This window comes from Solenopsis invicta, chromosome 8, assembly GCF_016802725.1.
Source record: "Solenopsis invicta isolate M01_SB chromosome 8, UNIL_Sinv_3.0, whole genome shotgun sequence".
Classification (NCBI taxonomy): Eukaryota; Metazoa; Arthropoda; class Insecta; order Hymenoptera; family Formicidae; genus Solenopsis; species Solenopsis invicta.
Genome location: NC_052671.1, coordinates 16,769,577 through 16,785,350, shown reverse-complemented (window position 1 = coordinate 16,785,350; position 15,774 = coordinate 16,769,577). Strand labels below are relative to the sequence as shown.

The 15,774-nt window shown below is 31.9% G+C and overlaps 2 protein-coding genes across 7 annotated transcripts in view; one reads left to right on the top strand and one right to left on the bottom strand.

Annotated features, from left to right (window-relative positions):
• Positions 1 to 15,774, top strand: part of LOC105204381 (probable beta-hexosaminidase fdl) — a 91,509-nt gene that overhangs the window by 41,426 nt on the left and 34,309 nt on the right. For 2 of the 3 annotated variants that reach the window (XM_011173448.3, XM_011173450.3), the window contains exon 2: positions 4,516 to 4,572. The gene's annotated coding sequence lies outside the window, so the exon portion shown is untranslated. Of the gene's footprint in view, positions 1 to 2,376; positions 4,573 to 15,774 lie in introns of those variants that run through there. The other variant, XM_039452821.1, reaches the window with a different exon arrangement.
• The window catches only part of LOC105204380, a 32,140-nt gene that overhangs the window by 13,394 nt on the left and 2,972 nt on the right, over positions 1 to 15,774 (bottom strand). For 2 of the 4 annotated variants that reach the window (XM_011173446.3, XM_039452823.1), the window contains exon 1: positions 7,783 to 10,342. The exons of the other annotated variants lie outside the window; for them this stretch is intronic. The gene's annotated coding sequence lies outside the window, so the exon portion shown is untranslated. Of the gene's footprint in view, positions 1 to 7,782; positions 10,343 to 15,774 lie in introns of those variants that run through there. 4 annotated transcript variants of the gene reach the window in all.

Here is a 15,774-nt window from a genome sequence, read left to right as displayed (position 1 = left end):
ACGGTTAATACTGCATTTTTTTTAGTTCATATAACTTATTGTTTTTATTACAACTTTGTAACACATAGTTGGGGTGCTGTTTGTTCACTTTATAGTCGATACGATTTTTTCTCTGATTGTGAGTGTACTTTATCAATATTTTTGCTTAATATAATATTTATTGTTAGTGGTAAAAGTATGAAGTAAGTGAGATATGAGTAATATGGGCCAAAATGTAACAGATTATCTCTTGTTCTGCGGATGTTAGTAACGTTTAAAAAAAAAAAGTAAAAACGTTTAAAAATAAACTGCTAATTTTTGTCGAATTGATATAGCTGATAATTATGTAATCATGCAATTTTGTTGTACAATTTCCAACGTAAGCTAGCGTATAAGTTAGTACTATATACAATAAGAAGTAACTTGAGTGAAACGCATTCGACAAATTTCCTCTATCCTAGGACACTGTGCATATTATCTCAAATTAAATATCGAAATAATTTATCTTCGTTGTTTATCTTTGCCTTTACGACATTTATGGATTGAGAAAATAATTTATTACAGTTTGTTTAGCTGCGGTGAATACGCCTGATATGAGCCGCTTCGTATTTTCCGTTGCTAATTGAGTTATCAACTTTGACACGATCTATCATTTTCTCAGCGGCTACATTAAGTGTTTACTTATAGGAATTTTGAACTCGTTGAGTAAACTTTACAAATTTCAGAGCAAGAACGTCTGCACACGCAAGACTGTTTCTATTTGGTAGAAACATATTCCGGAATTGATAAAACAACATAAATAATATCTACCGATGCGACTTCTCATCGGTGCTGTTTATATTTGCTTATTTCATAGCGATGATTGAAAAAGTAAATATTGCCGGGAATATTCCAAGGAGAATATTCCCGGGAATCCTTCCGCTCTCGAGGCGACGATCGATACTAATTTTGAGCCGTCCGGTACGGCTAGTTAATTTCAAGGATAATCTACTTGGTGTTAATTTATTAGATCGCGGCTAAAAGTCGATGTTTTATGTCAACATGCGCACGCAATGATGACAAGAAAATTTTAAATATTATCTAAGATGATAATAATAATAATAGCAAAACAATAACTTTAATGAAATGCAGTAAAAATAAAAGAAAAATTATACAGTTATAGAAAAGTTACGTTGCAAAATGCGAAATTGAAATTACACAGTCAGATGTTGAAAAATCTGCAAAATGCCGCAGATGTTTGCCAAAAGGAATTCTTTACGAATACGCGAATTCGAATTATTATTTTATAATTATGTAATTTTATTCTCTAATTGTTTCACGATACAATTTAAATATTAGTATTTCAGTTATTACATTAGCAAGACCTTAAATACAGTACGAGAACATAATACTGGTAACAAGTTTTCGTACTGTTCGCTTCGAGGGCTTGTGCCTGAATATCGATTCGCCAACATTGTAACGTGAACTTTAAAACTTGCTGATTCCTTGCGTCTATCGCCGTAAAGCGTGAAACCGCTGGTAAAGTCGGTAAACGCATTCCGGTTTATTTCTCTCTGGTCAACGCGCGGGAACTTTCGGTACTTTTTTTTTTTTTTTTTTTGTTTACGCGCTGAGAGGGAAAAAACTGTACGAGGGTAGCTGGAAAATTTGTAACTTTTTCTCTGTCCCGCGCCTTCGTGTTAGCCCGATACGTACTTCTTTCTTTTTTCCTTTCTTCTTCGTTCCTAGCGGTATCCGCGTTTTTGCCTAGCGCGTTAATGAAGCTGCAACCGGACGTGGTAATGCACCAAGTAAACTTGCGTAAAAAGATTTACCACCTCGCGAGTATCTCTTAATAAAGTTCAATTGCGATTTCGTTCGCTTGGTTAACTTTTACTAAGGATGTTACATAAAGATCATAATTCGCTTATTTAGCCTTTTATTAAAATGGTTTACGTTTATTTAACCTGTTACATTTTACATTACTTTTTGTTTAAGCCAGTTAGTTTAGAATTAACCTAATAAAATAAGTACGAAATATCTCCATGAAATAAGCGCATAATAACGTCGAGTAAAACATGGGAAACGGATTTGATTCTGTACGTTCTTATTAGATTAATTTATAATATGAAATTTATATCATAATTATTTGATAACTTGATGTTAAATTAGTTATAGTAAACATGTTTTTTTTTTAAATAAGTGTTGTTTCAAATAAATGCTAAATCGTAGAAAATACGAAAAAATGTATCAAGTTAGAACTTATTCTATTTCAAAAGAAATATGTTATGAAGGACACACATTTCTTTTATATGGAGATGATATTTTATATTGAGATTTAAAAGAATTATATAAATTTTTCCCATAATGTGATTTCTTTATTTATTTTGTATAAAATTAATTATTAAAGTAGAGTTATTGAAAAATCATTAGTTACGAGATATTTTATATTTTATTGTATTACGTAGCATATTTTGACATAAAGTATAAAATATCTTACAAACTATTTATTATTTAGCAACTGTATCTTAATATCTTTATTTACAAGAGGAATCAATTAATGTAAAGTAGTTTTTCAAAAAGATTATGCAACTTGCAATATGTAATAATATATAATAGTGAAGAGTTGCTGAATGTGTGTATTGGACTTCTACAGAGTAACTCTTCAATTTTACATTTTTACTTAATATGCAACATTTACATTTTTACTTAACAGACAACATTTCTTGAGAAAAATAAAAAGTAAATAAAAAATGAGTAATATTTAACAAGTTTTATCTCTTTTTTGTGCGTGTTATCAGTATTTTAGAAGATCAGATACATCTGATGTAAATTTTTCAGTAATTCAAACAATAGTTGATAATAATGCAATTATACAATTTTATTTTGATTTGTTATATTTTTATTTCAAGAGAAGATTTGGTGTAGAATATTTTTTATTGTAAATATTTAAGCATATTTACGGTATTGTAAAAATTATTGTAAATTAAATTGATATTCTTATAAACTCTGTCAAGTTTCCTAATTCGTACCACCACTAATTTTACTATAATAAATGACACTAGTGAATTTAAGATTGTTAATAATAAAACTAATAATTAATATAAATAAAAATATATCAATTACAAAAATTAATTTAAGTTAATTTTGTTTCGGTTACCTTACTTTTTTGCTATTGTTATTTATTTATTGAATATTTGATACATGTACATCATATGTACATCAAATGTGTATGAAGCAGCGTAAATGTACATATATCATATTTAAATAATTAATTATTGAATATTTGGCTGTTTTTTCGATAAATTATTAATAAAATATTAAGTTAACGTGTGATTCCTGATTTTTAATTACTTTAATTCATAAATTCGATTTTTTTGAGTATACGATTTAAGAGATTATAGGTACGTTTTAGGCGACCGATTTTCTAAATAACATCTTTCGCATGTTACAGAAAATCTTACAACAAATTAATTTATTATTACTGAAAGATTTACATGTATTATAATAATAGATATCTAAAACGTTAAGCTACAATTTTAACTTTAAATTAAATTAAATGCAAAATGTTAAACATTAAATGCAAAATGTTAATTCAGCTCATTATTTTGTGCATAAAAGTATTAAGGTACTGTGAAAAAAAAGATAAATAGTTAACGAGATATTTTATATTTAAATATACCAGAATAAAATATAAAATATTTTATAAACTATTAATTTTTTTTGTATTTTAATAATTTCATATACAAAGTAATTAGAGGAATCATATTACGTAAAAAAAGAAATTATATACTTACATTTAGAAAAAAAAGGTTACCTTAAAATCTCAAACACCTCTAGAAAAAATATATATCCATCATAAAATATCTCCTTCACAACAATCAGTTTTTTGTAACATTTTTTCGTATCCCTTGTGATTTAACAATTTTTTTAAACCGCACTTTTGAAGACACCCTATATTAGATGATTAATATTGAATGAAAATAATATATTTCGAATTTGAATGTATTGAAAAACAAATTTAAAATATTAAAATTTAAAGATTTAATTGTATATGAATAATATCAACTTTTATTGAAAAAATATTGAAACTTTATCATTTTTGTATGTAATATTAAGTATTTTTAATTTGTTATATATAATAATTAGGTTAATAGCAAGTTATTAATTGCGTAATAAAAATCAGTTTATATCAGAGTGAAAAGACATAAAGCCGAATTTGCTTCGACGTAGTTTATTTTAGTTGATAATGAATACAGTCCATACAGTGTTAAACGACATAGTACAAAACGCATGCCTTTGTGCGTTTTATACTATGGACTAATCAATAACTTTATTTAAATTATTAAACTTATGGCAGTGCAGGGCATGGGTAGAAAACGATGTAACTCGCAGAATCGTTAACAGCTTGTATCGAATTTTTGACTGTGTCTAAATTGACACTGAAAATGTGTATGAAGCAGCACAAATGTACATATATCATATATTTAAATGAGATTGCTGTTCGGTAACTTTGTCTTTCGAAACTATAATGGGAATATATGTCGCCTGTTGCAGATTCGCGCAAATGAAGGACGTTAGATGAGGAAGTTTGCGAGACTGTCTGAATTGCAGGTAAGTCTATAACGCAAAGTCTGAATAATCTCTCGGGTGCAACGTATTATTTAGTTGCCTCCTGAGATTTTATTTCTCTGTGTGTGGACGATTTGTAACACGAAAATTTAATAGACACGAAGTATTCAAATGATAGTATCTCCAATCTATTTTCATAATTTCATTTCTCGTGAGTTACTTTTTCAAGTTTTAAATGACGCACGTTAGAGTTGTAATTTTTAATATAATTTTAATCGTGTATTATAAAATTTGTATTATAAAATCATAATGGCAATTACCTGTAACCACATTAATTTTTCAATGCTCATTCATGCTCACTTAATCGGGTAGAAAATTTCCACTTGGACACGCGATTTTTGCCCGAAGCTAATTTATGCATCGTTAAAAGAGTATTCAATTACATTTATCAGCTCGATATTGTCCCATGTATCGACTTAATCAAGTGTTATGGCATGACCCATCTTCTGCTTCATTCGAATCTAGAGTTACCAAGTATCCAGCTGCACGTTTAATTCAATCAACCATCCATTCATCTGGTTCATAATTATCTCAGGAGGCCACAACATCACGCGTTATACCATTCAATGTTAATTTTATTTAGATTTAATCATTGTATAACAACTTAAAATAGTGTTTTGTCATGGTCGTGTAAATGTTTCCGAGTAATCACTTTCCACAGATTTCATTCATAAAAATCTGTTACAAATCAGATGCTTTTTGAAAAAAACTTCGACACACTTAATTTTTTTTATAAAACCGTCCGACGTTCAATTATTCACGCTGCGATCAATATTGCAGAATTGGCACAATTAATGTTTACATCCGTACGGCAGTTAAGCTGTTGATAGTTGTGATAGTGAGCGGTGATAGTTGTGAGAGCTATTTATAATCCGTATATAAGTTTTTTAATTTTCTCCGCTTTCTAGTCAGTGTCAACGTTGTACATATGAGAACATCTCAATCGCTCGCTCGCTAATTGACGACCTTGGCTCACATCAGCTACGCTGGGCAACGTAGAAGCGTGATATATTCTCACGGCATAGTTAAGCCGTGCTTTGTCGTATTATGACATACGTGCAGCTGCCGATTAAACCTTTCAAAGGAATTAATAATTACTCAAGGTCGTCGAAATTCCTCAATATTGATCATAGCGTTCTTACCGTATGCGTACCTAATTTGTCATTATTTATGACAATGGCACTTTTAAGTTTTCATTTTTTTTTTATTTTTGCTCAATATAGTCTTCTCTTGTAAAACGTTTTGCACAGGTAACCTTGTTATTACAGTAAATACGCAGAAGAGAATTTCCTGTCAGAACTTATCCTCTCAAAATCTTGGTAGTTATGGAACAACATAAACTTTGAAAATTTTTAGTAAATACTTTTAGTAAAATTTAATAAAATTTGATTAAATTTTACTAAAATTATGGTAAAGTTTTCTGAAGTTCATGTTGTTCCACCACTACCATTTTGAGAAGAGAAATTCTAAGAGGAAATTCTCTACGTGCAAGTAGAAAAAGAGTAATAATTATCGTTTAAAAATTGTTGTATACATATCGCTAAGCACCGTATCATTACATACTATATATTGTGCAATACGATAAATAAGATTTTAGATGTAATTTTCCAAGATATGTCGAGGCATCTGCCAAGTACTCGTATTAATCGTGGAATACTCGTAACGCATCCGTGCGTCTGATCCACTTCTTCTCAGGTCGAGTCGCTCGCGTTAATGCATTCTTGTTACATTTACAGACGGACTTTCGACAATTTCCCGAATTCGTTAATATCATTCAAATCTTACGGCTTTGATTTTTTCAACACGTCAGAAAGATGTCATGATGTTTCACAAAGTTAATAATTAGATTAGTAGATTAATTTACGTCAACCGATGCTTCTACTTATATTTATTTCGTCACAAAGCATAATTCGCCCGGTGTTAAAGAGATATTCTGTACTACACGAAAAAGCTTACCTATTTCTGTGAATTTTTTTTAAAGAAAAATGCTATACATACGCTGAGATAAAAATGTTTGGTATTTTTGACTACAATTGCATGATAAAATAATTATGATTCGGAGTTCCATTTCTGTAGTTCTTATTGCAACAGTGTTAGTAATTATAACCTTATGTTTATAAATAATACTATCAATTATGAACAAATTTTACTATAAATTGTGATAATTTCAAATATTAATATAGTAAAACATCAACACGTACGGGTGGTAAAAGTAAAATAAAATTTTTTATATAAATAAATGCAATTACAATTACAGTAAAGATAACTTTTTTTTAACATTCACTTACTATTTATGTAATAATATTAACTAAACATTATCATTTGCTTAGTTAAAACTGGGGATGGGCGATATGGGCGATAATATCGATATTTTTCCACTGTACGGCTAATTCCTACTAGACACGAAAGTAGCGCCATTGAATCGGGTGGGTAGCGATACAGTAGAAATATCGATATTTTCTATTGTACCGCTCATCTCTAATTAAAAGAACTACAGTAGACAGTTGGCACTGTGAATGACTATAAATTATAGTTCAATATAGTTCAATTATAATAATTACAAACTTTTTTCTCTTAATGTATTTTTCTACGCCTTTACATATCCACTTGTACATGTTTAGTAAATATTTACAAATTTCAGTATAGTTAAATATTTATTAGTTTTTGTGTTACGTAAATTTAAAGATAAATATATTTTTCAAGTCGACTGGCACGATTTCTCGGAAACTACTGAATTCGACTTCAACTTTTGCGTATATATGTAAAATGTATGTCTTTATTGCATGAATTAGGATTATTGCGATATCTATAAATCAATTATTTTTTTATAGAAATTTAATCAATCTTGTGAAAAAAATGGAAACTTGTTTTTTTTTTTTTTTAAATTGTGCTCCATTTTAGTAATTTGCATTGTCTTCTTGTTTATCTTAGTTCGTGTGATAAATAGACATGTATTTTACATATTTTATTATACATATTACTAAACGTGTACTAGTAGATGTGCAACAGCATAGAAGAATATGTGGAGCAGTTTTTTTTTTTTATTCTTACAAATAGCTTTTATTTCGCGTTGTAAACTGGGTTACCTTTTAAAAGGCGTCTAAATCTCGCGATTAAACAGAGAAGGACGTTTTTACAAATCACTCGTGATTTCTGTCAATTATTCATCCTTTCGAAGAGAACGATACCAACCGTATAATCGGAGTGTTTTCTGCCAAATAGAGCCTTTGTCTCTCACGGGCCGCTTTGCTCCTTGGCCCGACGACATTTAGCGTTAGCCAGACTAAAGCCACAACTGCACAAGTCTCTACTTTCGCAACTATTCCGAAGGCCGGCTTCGGAGCTCTCGAATTATTCACCGGAATACTGCTATGCGCCTACGAGAACGCGGATTTTGTGCACGGCAAGAGACGCTCGCACACTCGCTCGCGCGCGCGACGGCGTCTACTTCCAATTCCGCCGAATTATTCCGCAATACCCTCGCGTTATTGCGGCCGTTGATGCTCCGTGTGCGCTCGTGTGTCGATTACTCGTTTTGCTCGCGAGCATGTCGCGACGTGACAGTTGTCACCGCGACGCCCCGTCGCATACTTTTGCAACACGCCGCGCCGTTCTATACCTGGTGGGATCGATGTCAGCGGTAGCTAAAACATCTAGAACACGCCCGATATTACATACATAATACCAGCGTTCAGTGTCGTCATCTAAACTTCGCTTTACATTATAGTCGAATTATAGGACGTGATAATCCAGAAATGGAGGTGGGGGGAATGTAAGCCACATAACTTCGTTAATTAACATCAGTTTGTTTCTCTCGCACGACGGTCGCACCTGGTCGCACCGCTTGGCGTCGATATCAGCGTTCGATCTTTAATTACTTTAACAGAATCCAATTATTTTTAAATATTGCTTCACTTTCAGCTTAATTGATAAGTCTATTTTGTTTTGCGACTTTTATCGAGTAGCCAAGCACTAAAGATCCAAATCCAAGGTTGAAACGTATGTGTATTATCATATACTTTTATATTGCGTCTTAACCTATTTATATTTCTGCGTCTTATTGTAAGTTGTAATATTGATACAATTATCTTGACTCGCGATCATAATCTGTGTTTGGTTCATACAGGCATTCTTACTCTCCTTTCATTAATTCATAGAGTCACATCATCCATTTATTGTTAAATAAATTCTTTGCAATCTTTTGCAGTGAGGGGAGGGGGGTGTTATAGATACTTGTGTGTTCGCATCATTTGAATTGATTATCAACGTATTGTTATATTATTATTCTGGTTTAATTTAAAACTGCGTTTTAAGAGAGAAAGTAACGGTGCGCAATTCGAAAATGTAGGGTAGACCGGGGCTATTTGAAATACTTCTTTTTTTTAATCTCCTGAGTCCTGTCATGATTCATAAAAAAAATATGGAGGACAGTTTAAAAGGTTGAATCTTACCTTTTATAATGCCGTTATAAATAAAACACGGTACTTGTTTTGAACTACATATGAAAATGTCGAACAGTGCGAAGTGTTTCGAATAGCCCCGAGCCCTGGGGAAATTTGAAATAAGTCCGGGGTTATTCGAAAATTTGTGTTTTAAAAGCGACGAATGTAAAGAAAACTGTTTTAAAGATTTGATTCTATTAAGAAAAGGATATATAGTATTATTAAGAAAAGTTGCGTACAATAAAGAAAGAAACAAATACACAATAGAGAATTTTATTTTAGCGTTTTCGGTACAAGTCAGGGACTATTCGTATCTCGTGTAATTTCTGAGTATTAAATTGTGTATTTTGGTACATATATAGAACGCGAATATGAAAGAAAGAAAATCGAACGATTATTTGACGTTCGGTGTTTTGAATAGCCCTGGCGTGAACTCTGTGCATTATTGCGTATAGTCTACAAAAATAGACATCACACAACAAAAAGTAGATGCAAATTGTTTCAAATACATTCAATTGACACGTTACGTTCAAAATTCTCGAAAAGGATTGTATTTTTCTTACTTAATCGAAGAAATGTTGACTGTCAGAAATTACTTCGATTGTCGCAAAACACATTTTTCATGTGTTGCCACGACTTCAATATGGCGCCGTTGCCAACGAAATTTTGTTAACAGCGTCGTTACATTAGGACGCGGTTACAGTATTTAAAGTAAATGTTTAACACGTACCCATACAAAGATATTTCCATGTACATAGCTCAATAACCCGGTCAAATTGCCCCGGTTTCCCTTATATAAAATCACAAATGAAATATTCTTTGAGCACTAAGCACTGTTTCGAACCATTGTTATCAGCTTATTCTTAATTTTAATTGTGTTAGACACTCATATTAAACGCTATTACTCTTCTATGCATCATAAAATAAGATTGATAAAGACAATCATAATTATTATTAAGAAGAAAGTTGGAACATTTTATTCTCAAATGAAGAAAACTTAAATTCAGAATTAAATCATCTTAGTATTAGACTAAAATGATTTTAATTTTGTCTTAATTTTCTCAGACGTATTTAGATTAAATAATGAAACTTTGCAAATTTCATAATGATTTAACAATGGATTGATCTGAAGAAAAATTTGAAGAATTCTTTTAAAATATTATAAAGATTCACAAGGGAGCTCGCCTTCGTAGATAATAAAGAATACTTCGTCCTAAAGCGTAAATGCTCTTAAGGACTTACTTTACGTGTAGGCTGTTGAGCTTTCCATGCACTCAGATAAAAATTCATAATGATGGCAACTGCAAAAATAACAACTATACAAGTTTTATGTAGAATTAATGTATAAAGTTCAATAAACTATTTTACAGTTATTACAATTAAAATTTTAATTGTAACTATACAATATTTGTGTAACTATTAGTTTATAGTGAAATAGTATTGCAACTATAATATAGTTATGCAGACTTTATTGCAAGCAAGTTATGACAATTCAACATATTTCTAGTTTACAGTCTGCGAGCGATTAATTAGCACAACTTTAAGTTAATTTAATCGACCAGTTAAATGTCAATCATGATTGGTTATTTCTACTTAATGATAAATAAATTAATGGTCAATTCTACTTAATGATAAATACAATTGATCAATTCCAATAGAAAAATCAGCCGATTAAGCTAACTGAAAGTTGTAAAATTAATTCTTATTGTAAGCATACGATGGGAATAATTTTGACAGCAATAGTTCAAGGTCCTAAGTACTAGGAATGAGAACGAGGGATTCCGAGTTTGAATCTTATTTTAATTTTTCCGTCATCTACATTTACATTAATATTTTTCTATAATTTATTCAACAATTGTACTACAAATGGTTAATACTGTATTTTTTTAATTCATATATAACTTATAAAACTTATTGTTCATATAAAACTTATTGTTTTTACAACTTTATAATACATAGTTGAACTATTTGTTAATAAATGTATAGTTGCTGATATGATTTTTTCTCTAAGTACATGAATGCGTTAATTATATCGCATCGCAAGCGAATCTTACGAGAGAGCACTTGTCCACTATCGGTGATATCTCGAATTGCATAACAATTAATCAACATGTGTTTATGACATTGAGCAAATTTTTATTCTAAATGTAAGAATATATTGTAAATTGAAATGTATACGAAGTGTGTTGGAAAAATAATGAGACTGATTTTTTTGTAACCATGAATTTTTTTTTTACACATCAAGGTCCCCTTCGAAATAGTTTCCTTGGGCTGTAGCGACGGAGGTGTTGTTTCCAGTCTTCGTAGCAGTTCCGGGCGAAGTCAGAGGGATTGAGATCCGGCGAATAGGGAGGCTGAGGAACCACAGGAACGCTATTTCTTGTCAAATATTTATTGCCGTGTGACAGGGCATTGTCGTGGTACAGCATCCAAGTGTTGGTACACACGTGTTGGTCGCACACGTGCCAACCTTTTCCTGGCTCTTTCAAGGACTTCCCGATAAAAAGACTTTTTTTTATTCCCTCGGCTCAAAAACTATTTAAAAGGGCATCACTTTCGTACTTTGGATAATATACAGAAGAGCGTAAGGTACGAGCTGAAAGGTATTCCAGCAGAAGCCTTCCAGAACTGTTACGAAGACTGGAAACAACGCCTCCGTCGCTGTATAACTGCCCAAGGGAACTATTTTGAAGGGAACTACCTTGATGTGTAAATAAAATAAAATTCATGATTACAAAAAAATCAGTCTCATTACTTTTCTAACATATCTCGTATATATATGTATATCCTCAAAAAGGATATCTAATAACAAGATCAAAAATATTCTTGATTTGCCCTTTATCTTATTACAGCTTTATGCAGTATAAAAGTAAAGCAATATTAAGATGAGGTCTATAATTCTCTCCAGAATTTAATAAAATTAATTTATTATTATGTATATTATATATATTAATTTATTATTATATTATATATATATATATATATATATATATATATATCATATGCTATATATTTTTTTTGTTTGTTTTGTTTTCGTTTAATCTTTCTAACTTATTCAATTTAGCAAATTGAGAATAAATTACAACGAAACACAAGAACTGTATAAATATTTTGTACAACGCGGACTATTTAATTATCGCACTAATTAACGTTATGTCGGCGAACTTTTCAACAACGCAAGTACAATGTAAAGAGTTTCGCATAAAAGCTAGATTTGCAGAAAGATTAACTGAATTGCGCTTTCCTTGCAAATGCAGTTTAATAAATTTCTTAAAAGCTCACACGAAAAGTTTCACGGGAAGGAAGCGCTGAGTGTAAAGGGGGTTGAGCAAGGCTGTCGTTGTTCCAACTTGAGAACCTCCGTTAATTCGCTCGATTTTATAGCCACTAGACTTCGTTGAGTGTAAACGCGCCGCGAGAGCTTGTTTTCGACGTTTGAAGCATCTTTTCACACACGTTTATTTATAAGAGGTACCAAGAGTATCCGATCTGAATTTTTTAAGATCTAGGGAATGTCGCTCATCCGAAAAGTATCTCCCGGTAGATTTCATTTATTTCGTCAGTTCTTGAAGTTTTCATCGCCGCGCCCCACAAGGACAATGAAAGGGCGAGAGATGTGAATAAACGAGGGCTGTAGATAACTGTGGGGAACCGCGTGTTCACGCTGCCTTGCAGTTTGCTAATTGGAGTTGTCATATTGCTGGTGTTCCAATTAGTTCCCGTCATCGTTGTAGGTACGTAACGAAAATTATGCGCGCCCAGTTAACTCGTATAAATTTTGACCTCGTAACATTGTTGCGAATTTAACTGGCGAAATCAATGGCGAATAACTTCGATACGTTTCACCGGAATGCGGCGGAATTGCGCTTACCTTGGAATACGTGATCAAATTCATCGGACTTAGCGGTATCTCTCGATTCTCGGCATGAAAAATTTAAAAGTTTCACGGACCTCTCGGTTTCCGCACGCGAGCATGAAATCCATCGTGCGTTTTACGCCGCTGTTTCTCAATGTGCAATAATATTCGAGGCGTAGAGATCGTCCAGCTATAATTGCTTCGCCGCTTTTAATTAACGCTCTTAATTAAAGCGATTAGTCGCGAGAGATGGATCAGATTACTTTGAATTAATTTAGCACGAGCACTTTCCGAGTTAATTTAAGTCTTTGTTATCACAGCACATCATACTCGCGTTATCGAAACATTTCTTCGCTGGTACTCGACGTCTCATTGATTGATAAAGATTTATTAAGTAAACAAAATCGTACCTTTCAATCTTCGAAGATTATAATATCATTGCTCATTGCTATCACCAACGTTCACTGAGAACCAAGTGTTTGGGTGCTTGTCACTACAATTACATTGTAAAATAATTATGATTAGGAGCTCTGTTCTTATAATTGTTGCCTATAATGTTCAGTAACAACTCCTTACGTTTTCAGTTGTATCAACTAAGAAGAAATTTTACTATAAATTATGGCAATTATTAATACAAATATTAATGTAACAAAATATTGAGATGTGGATGGTAAAAATTGACATTTTTATATAGTAAATGCAATCACAATTATAGTTAACATGAATTTTTTCAACATTCGCCAACCATTTATCTAATAATAGTAATAATAATAATAACTAATAGCTGTAATTTGCATGATTAAAACAACTATAATTATATTGTTACCGAAAATGATTAAATAAATATCATTAAATTATAATAATTGCAGCCATTTTTTTTCTCTCTTCAAATACAATCAAATTAATTTTCTTTATCGATACATTGTTTCAAATTGGAGATAAGCAAAAATAAATTAGAGTTAAGAATTCAAGAAATAAATGTACACACACACACACACACACACACACACACGAACACACACACACACACGCGCGCGCGCACATACGCGCACACACGAACGAACACACACACACACATACACACACGCACGCACGCGCGCACACACAGACACACACACACACACACACACACACACACACACACATTTATCGTATACTATAAAAAAGCTGTGTGCCATAAATGTTTTATCACTCAACATCACGATTAAAAGTTTGTCTCCTGCGATTAATTAGATGTAGTAACGAAGCTCGAATTTTGCACTCCCAAGTGAGATCGTACCTCAAAAAAAAAAAAAAAAAAAATTTGTTGGCGACCTGATATCGAGCGTTTTGTGTGATTGCGCGTGTATCGACTAAAAGACGCGTGGAAGGCACGTGTAACGACGTACGTATAACGCCGTATATAGCCTATGTGATCTATATATAGAGCCTCAGGTGCCTTCGCCTGGGTGTGGGTTCGCTCCTTCGGCCACGCAAAACCACGTCGGCTTTTTTTTCCTCATTTCTCGTATCGAACGCTCTCTCGGCTCGATGCTCGCCGACTCGCGACCCAGCCGAAGTCGATCGTCACGGGATAATGCATTCTCCAGGAACAAACGCTTGCGAGAGCGGAAAGGGCTCTAAATGGCATCGTGCCGGCTATAGTGGTATTGCAATTCAGGGCCCCGAGATAAATATCGATCCGAGATTACAAAGTGCAACGCGAAGGTCAAGCGGCAAGTTGAAATTCAACTACAAACGCTATGTCGGATTACCATACGTCGCTGCAAATACTTATCGAAGGAGATTCGTGGATCGAAAATGCGCCAACGCGAAAATTGCTTTTATAATCGAGTAAAACTGAATAACAAGATTCGTCTTTTCTACTTTCCAAGATTTAATCGAGAGAAAAGTATTTCTTTTGCATACGCATTTGAATGTCGAATTTTGTCTGAATAATTTTTACTTATATCTTTTCTTAGAAAAGATGTTGATTTTTTTCTTTTCATAATTCTATTCTTGTAAAACTATAAAGATGAAAATAAACGCGCGAAACAAATTGGAGTCATTATAAAAGTCGTTTAATAATGTTTAATGAGAGTTCGTTGTGATGCTCTTTTAATGTTCGTTCTTTTACGAATATTATCTCTGGAATTAACATCGTATTTTATTTTAGATTATTGATATAAATAGATATATAAGAGTTTTATGTATAAATGTCAAATATAATCATTGTTTCTCCTGAAGCAACTTAGTTTTGCTGTTACATAAGCTTCCCATGAAATTGATGAGAGCGCTCAATTGATTTTGGAACAATGTTGCAGACATATATACTGTACCATTATTATCTCATTTTGTCATTATTCAGTAAATAAAATGTCACATTTGTGGATACTCGTTTGCGCTCATTTTAAGCTACTAACAATAAGTATAAATAGTGTGAATAGTTTCAAGTTAATTACACTTTTTTCCGTTTCATTTATTTATATTTGCGCACAGAAAAATATCAACTAAGAAAAATTATTCAATACGCTTTTTTTTTAAAGTTATCTTGAACAAAGAATCTTCTTGATAGTAATCTTAAAATATATTCATCACAAATGTCAGAAAAATTCATTATTGTATACTTACTTAGAAACAGAATTTATAATTCTTTCCAAGAATATTATAAAATTTCACAGAGAAAATAATAAGTCATAATATATAAATCGAATTTTTGTTTTACTCTTAACTTAATGCTTCTGATTGAAACATTACTAGGATTCAGAATGCATTTTGAATAAATTTGATGCTTATGATGATCTTATGATAGATTTGCGGATATTGGAACTTGCGAAATATTTGAATCAAATATTTATTTAACTTCCAGTAATGTGCAGTATGTATTTTTCTTTGTGTTGAAACAAT